Source organism: Phoenix dactylifera, unplaced genomic scaffold (assembly GCF_009389715.1).
Source record: "Phoenix dactylifera cultivar Barhee BC4 unplaced genomic scaffold, palm_55x_up_171113_PBpolish2nd_filt_p 000100F, whole genome shotgun sequence".
Taxonomy (NCBI): Eukaryota; Viridiplantae; Streptophyta; class Magnoliopsida; order Arecales; family Arecaceae; genus Phoenix; species Phoenix dactylifera.
In genome coordinates, this window is record NW_024067682.1 from 377,501 (window position 1) to 388,424 (window position 10,924).

The 10,924-nt window shown below is 38.0% G+C and overlaps 1 long non-coding RNA gene across 1 annotated transcript in view; it reads left to right on the top strand.

Annotated features, from left to right (window-relative positions):
• Positions 1-8,561, top strand: part of LOC103697665 — a 10,224-nt gene extending 1,663 nt beyond the window's left edge. The window contains exons 2-6 of the long non-coding RNA XR_005507139.1: positions 45-154; positions 7,279-7,429; positions 7,527-7,763; positions 7,840-8,231; positions 8,346-8,561. This is a non-coding gene — a long non-coding RNA (uncharacterized LOC103697665). The remainder of the gene's footprint in view (positions 1-44; positions 155-7,278; positions 7,430-7,526; positions 7,764-7,839; positions 8,232-8,345) is intronic.
• The last annotated feature ends 2,363 nt before the right edge of the window (positions 8,562-10,924 follow it).

Sequence of the window (10,924 nt, forward strand, 5' to 3'; positions counted from 1 at the left end):
TTAAAGGTTTTCTTTTCTTTTTTTTCTTTTTTTTTTCTCCCAAGAATCCCAAACGGAGCGTAAAGAAAAAAGAATCCCTAGTTCCCACGGCAACCAAAGAAGCATCTAGCGGCTGCAACCATCATGAAGGCGATTGAGCACCGACGCACCCCTTGTGAGTTCTTCACCATGTTATTTTTCTTTTTTTTTTGTTATCGATTTCAATGCTGAAACCGGTGGGATTGGAGAAGCAAGGCTGCCGGTGGGGGAGCAAAGGCCTTATTATTAGTCCCTAACCATTAGTCCTCTTTCTCATCCTCCGTCGGGTCTGTTGTTTCTTGTTTTGCATGTTCAAGTGCAGTATTCTGTCCCTCCTAAGTTCGCTTCTTCATACTTTAGTTAAAAAAACGAGAACGAGGGAGAGACACACACAGAGAGAGAGAGAGAGAGAGAGAGAGAGGGGCCCTGGGGTTTTCTAGTGGCGGCGGTGGGAGGGTTTGAGTTGACGAGTGATTCGCAGCTTGTTTTAACAAAACTTTGGTATTAGCCATTTTGGATTTATGCCAACTGATGTGGTATTTTCATTTAATGGATACTTGGACATCTTTGATCTGCATTGCCTGACCCCTCATGTTTGCAGGTGTTTTCAGATGTGTCTGCTTCACATAGGTATCGAGAAGATATATTTGTATGTATGCTTGTATCCTTCTCATACAGCCATAATCCTCCTTGTTTAGCCAAGATGAGATCTAGGGCCCTATCTAGGATTTTAGAGTCAACTGGATTAGTTTCACTTTTAACATCACGATCTCTACCAAATGGAATCTATCATGGACTCACATCATTCTTTCATCTCTAATGCAATTATTTTTGAACTGACTTGTACGCCTAACATAATAATGTGTTTCAAACATACTCCAGGATATCTGTTTTAACCTCCAAACTGAAGCATTTCAATTTGCCACATCTAACAGATATTCCCTTTTTTTTTTTTGATCGAAAGGGAGGTTAAAACCATCCTTGTTTTATTGATTTTCAACGAGTACAAAAGGATGCTGCTGCCAAGAAGAGGCAGCAATCAAAAGAGGCTCTGTTGTGTTACAAATAGGAGGAAAAAAATAGTTTGGAAATATGGAAATAGAGGAGATGCTGACAAAAATTCAGAGTTTGAAGCAAGATGCTTCAGCACTCTGACATCAAGCTCCTCTTCACTTGGTAAGGCCACAGAGGAAAAAAGAGTATTACAAAGTAAAGTAGATACTCCAGCTTCTCAGAAGTAGATGGAATTCAGCAACTTTAATTCTGAAATCATCCAGCAGCATTCCATTTTAACTTTGGAGTAATTGAATTCTCTTTGTATTGAGTATTGAGCAACTCCCATAGATATTCTTGATGTGAAGCCAATGCCATCTACATTCTCTCTTCAAAGAAGGTTGTCATGTCCTATTCTATTTTAACTTTTGTTGTCCCCACATTCAATTGAACCGATTTGCCTTCTCCAAAATAATGTTGACATGCTTTTTCGTTTGCAGACAATCTATACCTCTGAACCACTTGTAATGAATGTATATCCTCAGTTATATCCATTATTTTTCCTTTTGAAACCAAAGTGCAGTAATTTTTTTATTTGGTTGTAATAGAGGTCTAGCAAAAAGACCTTCAGAAGTGTCCTATCATCACTATACACAGTCATTCCTTCGATTTAGCACCACAGGAACATGCACTAAAAATAACAAAACATAGATATTTATATCTATTTCATATCCACATCAATTTTTAAATGGTTATCCAGTTCTATAATTCAATTCTGATTCTGATTAGTCATGATTTTTAAAGCTACAATTTAAATTTCATTTGATTAAATTCTTGAATAAAACCACGTTGGATATAACTGGGGATGTTTAAGAACTTATACATCTCTATCAAACAAAACAAAGTCTACCGAACAACGATGAGTAATTTTTCATCGGCAAAATTAGTTGAGCATATCTAGCTTCAATATATCTAGCAGGTGGAGAAAATCTAATGGTAGAAAGATATATATGATGAATTGAGAACTGCTTCTTTGAGAAAGAATGTTGTTTTTTATCAGTATTTTGGTAAATAGCATAATGATTTGATTGTGTATTGTGTCATGGCAGCTTAAGATTTTGTTTTCCACTTTAAGCCAATGATCAATGCTTAATTCTATTTGACATGTGCATCTTTTTCTGCCAACTAAACAAATTATTCTTATAGATGTTGGTCTTTGATTTCTCATGAAAAAACATGTTCATTTGCAATATAACTTCAGATAATTATCTTTTGAAAATATTCAGATTATTACCACAATTAGAATTGCTTCCCTAATTGCTCCTCCATCGATACATGTATTCTTTTAACCTCTGTGAATGTTTTCCTATTTTTTTTTCTTAACTGATAGGGTGAGATGGTTGGAATAAGTAAGAATTGGATGCAGATTAGAAATAGATTATCTCTTGAGTATAATAAAATGGAGTAAAATTTTTTTTTTTTGACTTCACATTCGAGCATACGGATCTAGGGGATAAAATTTGGTGCCCTTGTGTCAAATGTAATAATACTCGATATAAATCTCGAGATGATGTTGAAGCGGATCTAGTGATTCATGGGATAGTCCCATCTTATACTCTGTGGTCATTACATGGCGAACGTGTAGGTAACATTGAAGATGATAATGTTGATGTCTATGAGAAAGCTGATATGGAAGATGAGGAGAGAGATGATATGCAAGAGTTGATACATGATGTGTGTGGAGTCCCTTATTTAGAGGATGACAGCTTTACAAATTTAAACGCAAAGGACCAAGATGAGCCTAATGAGGGATCTTCAAAGTTTCATAGACTAGTAAGTGAGGCCGACACAAGTTTATATCCGAATTGTGAGAAGTTTTCAAAGCTCTCTTTTGTTTTATAGTTAGGGAAACTAAAATGTCTTCATGGATTGAGTAACAAGGCTTTTGATGCTTTGCTGAAATTGTTTAAGGAGGTACTTCCTGAGGGCGAGACAATACCAAATTCTTTGTATGAAGCTACAAAGATGATTTGGGATCTAGGATTTTATTATGAGAAAATTGATGCATGTGTCAATGGTTGCATGTTGTTTTGGAAAGAGTGTGCTAATGAGAACCATTGTGTTGTTTGCGGTGCATCTCGATGGAAATGAGATAGAGGCAAAGCAAATTTTGCGAAACCTTCATCTGTGAGGAATGGTTAAAACCTTCCTGTTAAGAGTTTATGGCACTTTCCATTGATTCTGAGGCTTCAGAGGTTGTATATATCTTCAAAAACGCCTAAAGGATAGGGCTTTAAGACATCCAGCAGATTCTCAAGCATGGGAACATTTGGATGAGTTGTATCCATCATTTGCTATAGAGCCTCAAAATGTGAGAGTCGGGTTGGCAAGTGACAGATTCAACCTATTTGGGAATATGAGTACTGCACATAGTGCCTGGTCTGTGGCAGCTATTCCTTCTAATTTACCTCCATGGTTATGTACGAAACAACTTCCTTTATTTCGTCATTGCTCATTCCTGGTCCCAAAGCTCTAGGAAATGATATTGATGTGCATCTACAACCATTAATTGAGAAGTTAAAGGAGTTATGGGGAAAAGGCGTTGATACTTATGATGCCTCAATGAAACAAAAGTTTCGAATGCATCTACCAGTCTTATGGACTATAAATGACTTTCTTGCATAGGGCAATTTGTTAGGGTGGAGCACTAAAAGGAAGCTAGCATGTCCTTGTTACAACAAAGATACGTATTCATATTGGTTGAAGCATTGTGGTAAGTTTTGTTATATTGGTAGTCATTGCTTCTTGGCACTTGACCAAAAATGGCAAAATTCTAAAAAGGCATTTAATGGTGAGAAGGAGCTAAGGCCACCTCCTAAACAGTTGTTAGGAGATGATGTGTTTAATCAATTGCATGGGCTAGAACATGTTACTTTTGGTAAGAGTGGGAAGAAGAGAAAATGTGGGGACTCCACACAAAGCTATAATTGGAAGAAGAAAAGTATTGTTTTTGAATTACCGTATTGGAAGGATCTTCTCTTGCGCCATAATTTAGATGTCATGCATATTGAAAAGATTATATGTGATAGTGTGGTTGGTATCCTCTTAGACATTGAAGAAAAAACAAAAGAGTCTTAAATATGGTACGCCATATCAGCCCGAACAGGCGGTACAAGCATACCGTACCGTACCAGTTCGGTACCGATATCCGGTACTGGTGGCGTACTGATACCCGGTACGCAAAAAAAAATTCATACTGTACCGTACTGATATTTTGCTAGTGTGGCACCGGTATGGATTCCAGTACTGAGACGGCGAACCTTGGTCTCAAAGTTCATCGTGATCTCAAGGATATAGGCATAAGAGAAAATCTTCATCTAACAGTAAATAAAAAAAGTGAATATTTTCTGCTGCATGTTAGACATTATCTATGGAAGAGAAAACTGCTTTTTGTGAGTTTCTAAAGAATATTAAGGTGCATGGTGGATATTATTCAAATATTTCTAGACAAATGCATCCTAAAGTGCGTAAGATTTCTGAATTAAAAAGTCATGATTGCCATGTCCTTTTGTTAAATTTTTTACCGCTCGTAATTCATGGCAAGTTATATAAATAGTTATCGGAAGCCTTAATTGAGCTTTCCACTTTCTTAAAGAATTGTCTTCAAAAGTATTGTCGATGGAGGATTTGGAAAAGTTGCAGTCAATAATTGCAATAACACTTTGTAAGTTGGAGATGATCTTTCCACCGTCAGTTTTTGATATTATGATGCATTTGCCGCTACATTTGGCAATTGAAGCTAAAATTGCTAGACTCGTATAATACCGCAGGATGTACCCAATTAAAAGGTTAGTGCATTTTGAATTTTAGGATATATAATATATGTTGCCCAAGATGACAACCCAAGAGTTTTGGGGGGGGGGGGTGAATTGGATTTTTCAAAATTTTTTATAAACCTAAACAATTTTTAAGTAAAACTAATCTAAAATTTAGTATGCACAGCAAAATGGGTGAAAAATAAATGTACAAGATGGGAACAAGCAAAAACAATATAAACACAAAGAGTAGCCGTTAAATTTGTCATGCGTAGAGGGGTCGACTCTTGAAATCTTGGGGTTGACTCTTGAAATTTTGGGGTCGACTTCTGAAGTCTCTGGGTCAACTATTAAAGTGTTTGAAAATGGCTATCTTCTATTTTTGGCTTGTGGTTTTCTGAGGTTGACTCCTGCATGTCTGGGGTCGACTCCTAGGGTTCTAGGGTCGACTCTTCTTCGCCTGGGGCCGACTCGTCCACTAGAAAAGCTCTTAAAATATTTCAAATACTTTTCTAACTTTGAGATTTGTTCTTCTAGGCATCTCCATGCTTCTCTAACCTTTCAAACTCATTGAGCTCCCTCTAAAACAAATTAACTACTCAAAGAATACAAAATCATTAGTATTATACTCAAACGTTTTGTACTCATCAAAATCAATTCATTTGGTTAACAATATAGATGATGTATTCATTCATTTTCTTGGTATTATTCTTATTATTGCTTTATACTTTGAATAACTATAGGAACTTGTACACATTTAAACATTTTGTGCATAACACAACTCGTCTTGAGTTCAACTGCAGAAGGATACATTACAGAAGAATGTGTCATATTTTGTTCTAGGTATCTACATGGTATTGAAACTAGGTTCAATAGATTGGAGAGGAACTATGATGGCTCAAATGCTCAATCTCACCATGGGTTAGCTGTTTTTGCATGACTTGGTTGTGGTTTCCAAAATGATAAGGAGAGAAAGGTTAGATTCAGATGTAAGCTAAGTAGAATGGAGCTATTACAAGCTCATCTCTACGTGCTAAAAAAAAGCAATGAAGCTTTGCCATACTTAAAGTAAGCAAACTCTTCTCATTTAATAAATGTACATGTGAATTATAGTTAATATGCAGCGTTGTGATAAAAATGGCTGTGTTGTTTAGTGAGTATGACCAATTGATGGCAAATTCACTAGTTGGTAATGCTGGCCAACTTCAAGACACTCAATTATTTGAATGGTTTGGAAAACATGTAAGTGATATCATCTCTCTTTTAAAAATAGTGTGCTGTTTAAATAATTGGAACAAAAAATTACATAAATTGTATAAAATGATGTGCTAATGATATCTTTTTACTACAATAGGGAACACAATTATACTTCAAAGGAAATGGGCCAGCGAGTGAAGAACTGTATCAGTTGGCATGTGCTCCAGATTTGGTAGTGACAATTTATAAGGGCTACAAAATCAATGGTTTCAAATTTTATACTATGCAACGTGATAGTGAAAGGGCAACTCAAAATAGTGGAGTTTTTGTTAAGGGAATTGTAGACACAACAGACATGAACTATTATGGTGTGCTGACTGACATTGTGGAATTACATTATATGGGAGGAAACTGAATTGTTTTGTTCAAATGCATCTGGTGGGATGTTCGTAGCCCTGGTAGTGGAATCAAGAAAGATCGTTATGACTTCATAAGTGTGAATACTAAACAGAAATTAAATACCAATGAGCCATATGTGCATATCAAGTGGAGTAGGTTTTCTATGTTCAAGAAACATTAAGCCTGATTTTCTTGTGGGAGTTAAGACACAACCTCGTGAATTCTATGATATGCTGGATGAGAAAGAGGGCATTGATTTAGACGATGATTGTGCATTTCAGCAAGATGAATCCTCCCATCCTGAAGCTTTGTCAAATATGACAGAAAATTACGATGAAGTGGATGATTGGGTTAGGAACGGCATTCCTCATTGAAGTGTTGATGCAGACTTGTCAGATGAGGATAGGCCTGAAAATAATAAAATTCTGCAATGGAAGATGATTCCGATGAAGATAATGATGGGCTTGCTAGCAGCAAAATTTCTGCATCAGGAGATGATTGTGATGATGAGGATGATAATGATAGCGGGGAAGATGAACTATGATAGCATGAGATTTTGTTGTTGAAGTTATTTAGTTATGCAAGTGCTGCATGTTATAAATTTTTTTTTTGTTTCATTTAAGTTTCAAACGTAGGTTTTGTTCTTTCTGCTATGAACTGGTCATTTTTGTGAAAGCCCTTTAATGAAGATTATTTCAATATCGATTAATTATATTGTTTTGATGATACTTGGTTCTTGTTTCTTTGCTAAGTTTGATAGATGATTATTTTTATTTCAGTCTCTGTTTGTCCAGAAATTGAAATATTATAATGGCATATGGAACTAGCAGTATTCTTACTAACTTCCTGTATAAAGGTAAATAACTATGGCTGAAGGAAGTAATCGCAAAGGGAGATGTATTACTAAGATAGAGGCAGAGAAGGTGATGCTGTCATCCAACAAGACCTTCCAACTATTACCAGGGACGATATTGATGACGAGCAAGAGGGTGAAAATGACAACTTCAGTAAGTATCTTTATATGTTATATTTTCTATATATTCCTAATTCTTTTTATTTGAAGTGGATCTTTGTATTTCATTTTTTATATGCCTGTGTTTTCAGGTTTAATCATGAATACTACGAAAAGAGCATGAGGGAGGACTATGAACAATGAGCTGAAAAATTCAAAGACCAAGAAAATTGTGGAGTGGGATTACAAGGGCAGAATTGGAGAGACTCGTGCTCAATGTGCAAGTTGGTGTGGTACAATTGTCAGAATCGATCCTCACACCTCTTAAGGTTAAGGGATGGAGTGAAATTCCTGAAGACAAAATAATGAATATGATTAATCGCATCTTGGTAAGAATTCTGTCACTTCTTTAATTTGAACATCAATAATCTTGATATTTGGTGTAATTGCATTCTCTTCTTGTAGGATTACTTTACTATCTTTGAGGAGGGACTCGATAGGGCTGAAGTTATAAGAAGGACAAAATATGTGATAAGAAAACTTAGTGATCAATATAGAGTGTGCAGGAATGAGTTGCATGAAATTTATAATAATCGACATAAAGATCCGGGAAGACTGCAGCGCTTACTTGTTTAGGTAATTACTAAGGATGATTGGGACTAGCTTGTTGCGCATTGGAATGGAAAATATTTTTAGATATGTGTAGGATGAGAATGAAGCAAATGGATTGAATTATTTTGAGGTAGAGCCATTAGATAGAGATACAGTCCTTGAGGCGGGGTTATAAGAGAGATGCACACCATGAGGGCTCAGCTTGATCAGATTACATCTTTATTGTAGAGGTTTGCCCGCCTTAGGTAAATAATTACATCTATTTTTATATTTTAAATAATTATTATGTGGTTAATAATTTATAATACATTGTGATTTTCATAGTCTCAACTTCTAAAGTTTCTATCTTTTTCTTGCAGGTTTCTAAGGATTCTAGCAGTTGTAAAGATGGTGATGCCATCGATCATTGATAGCCCTTAGCTTGACTTTTTTTTTTTTTTTTTTTTGGGGGGGGGGTGTTTATGTATGATGTATAATTTTTTTTATTTTTTGAGTTCTTTGAGTTGCAATGGAAATTCAATTATGTTTGACAATATAAATATTAGTCATTTTCATATATGATACAAGTGTTATTATGCAAGTTTTGTTATGTATGCTTGGTTGTTATATAGGATATGATATGTTAGTACATGTTTTGTTCTTTTGTCAATTTTTTCTAAAAAAATATATACAATTTAGCGACACTTTAAAGGGTCACAATGTTTTAAACAAAATGATGTTTTAAAGCATAATCAAGGAAGCCAGTAATGATGCTGAAAAGCAAGTTTCTTAGCGATATTTAGAAGTGTTATTACCATGCAGCAGGACAGAGTGCAACTTAACCTTGCGGCACTTTTAAAAAGCGTCATTAGTTAGTGACACTTAAAAGCACTGCTCGCTGGAAAAAAATAATGATGCAAATGGCAAACATTATAAAATTTCTTTTCCATGCTTGCGTTGCGATGCTTCTTCAATTCTTATGATGCTTATAAGTGTCGGTAGATGTAGGGCTGTTAATGAGCCGAGCCTGAGCCTCTGTGGGCTCGGCTCGGCTCGTTCCATAAAAATTCGGGCTCGGGCTCGGTACCGAGCCTTGTATTGGGCTCGGGCTCGGGTTCGCTTGGCATAGCCGGGCTCGGGCTTGAGCTTTTAAGGCTTGTTTGCCCGAGCCCGCCCCATCCCCATCCCAGCCAGTGCCCGCCCCATCCCCATCCTCATCCCCATCAACGGTTCGTTGGAGGAGAGGAAGGAAGGAAGGAAGGAAGGAAAGAAAAGGAAGGAAGGAAGGAAGGAAGGAAGGAAAGAAAGAAAGAAAAGAAGGAGAAGAGAAGAAAGAAGAGGGCGGCCGCGAGCACCGCCAGCACGGGCATCGGCCACGGGCATGGCCGTGGGCGCCGCGAGCTCGGCCACGGGGGAGGAGAAGGGACATGAGGAGGTGTAGGAAGGGCGTTGATGAGCCTTCCCCTTTTCAATGAGGAGCTCGGCTCGTTGACAGCCCTATCCCCTCAATGTAGGAGGGTTCAGCCTAGTGTTGGGCAACGGGCCGTGCCGGGCCGGCCCGGCCCAGGCCCACCGGGCCAAAGGACTAAACGGGTCGTGCCTGGCCCGGCCCGCTTATGAAGCGGGCCGTGCCAGGCACGGCCCGTCCAGCACGGAACGCCAGCCCGGCCCGGCCCCAGGCCCGTCTATTGGCGGGCCGGGCCGGGCACGGCACGCCACGGGCCGTGCCAGGCACGGCTCGTAACGGGCGCAAACGGGCCGTGCCAGGCACGGCCCGCAACGGCTTCAAACGGGCCGTGCCTGGCACGGCCCGCAACGGCTCCAAACGGGCCGTGCCGGCACGGCCCGTCTGGAGAGGGGGGAGGAAAATAGCCGTTTCCAACGGCTATTTTCGATAAAAGTCCATTTTACCCCTCCCAACAGTCCAATAACGGCTGAATTGAGGGGTATTTTGGGAAAAAATTTTTTTTGGGCTTCTATAAATAGCCCATTCCTCCCTCATTCTCACCATACCAAACCTCTCATTCTCTCCTTCTCTACTGCTATTATTTCTCTCTTCTAAAGTGCTCTTCTAGCAATTTAATTTTTAGTTTGTTCAAGTGCTACACAAGAGGAGGTTCCTGTTGAGAAGAGAATGTCGCTTCTGTTGAGAGCACAAGAGGAAGCTCGGAATCTCGGCTCTGCCTCTGCCCTCCGACCCTCTACTCAATTCCTCCTTGCGGTTAGTTTTTATTTTTTGAATTAATCATAGATATGTCATCTTTTGAGGAAAGTCAGTTTGGCATTCCTGTTTCTGAGGGAGAAGAAACTAATCTCCAACCCCATGTTCCTAGTTCCTCTAGAACTGGTGAACCGAGTGAAGATCAAACCTCTTCTCGTAAGAGGACTAGTGCTGTATGGAATGAATTTGATAGAGTAATGGTTGATGGAGTCTGGAAAGCTAGATGTAAAAAATGTGCCAAACTTTATAGTTGTAGTAGTAGTGAGGGAACAGGGCATTTAAAAAGACATCAAGAGAGTCATAGGATGCATGATTCTCATGCTCAAACTCAAAGTACCCTTATATACAAGGGGGATTACTTGTAGGTAATTTTGCATATAATCATGAAAATCAAAGAAAAGCACTTGTAAAATGGATAGTTAAGGATGAATTACCTTTTAGTTTATGTGAATCTTTTAATTTTGAAGAATATGTTCAATTAAACCTACAACCTGCTTACAAAAGAACTAGTAGGCGTACATTTAGAAGAGTAGCTATGACCAACTTTTTAGCAATGAAACAAAATTTAATTGAAACACTTTCTACTTTAAATGTAAAAATTTCATTAACTTCTAATATTTGGTCAGCATCTGTAGGTAGTAATTGTTTTATTGCCATTACTGCTCATTATATTGATAATGATTGGCAATTAAATAAACGTATTCTTGCTTTTCGTGCTTTTGATTTTCCACATTCTGG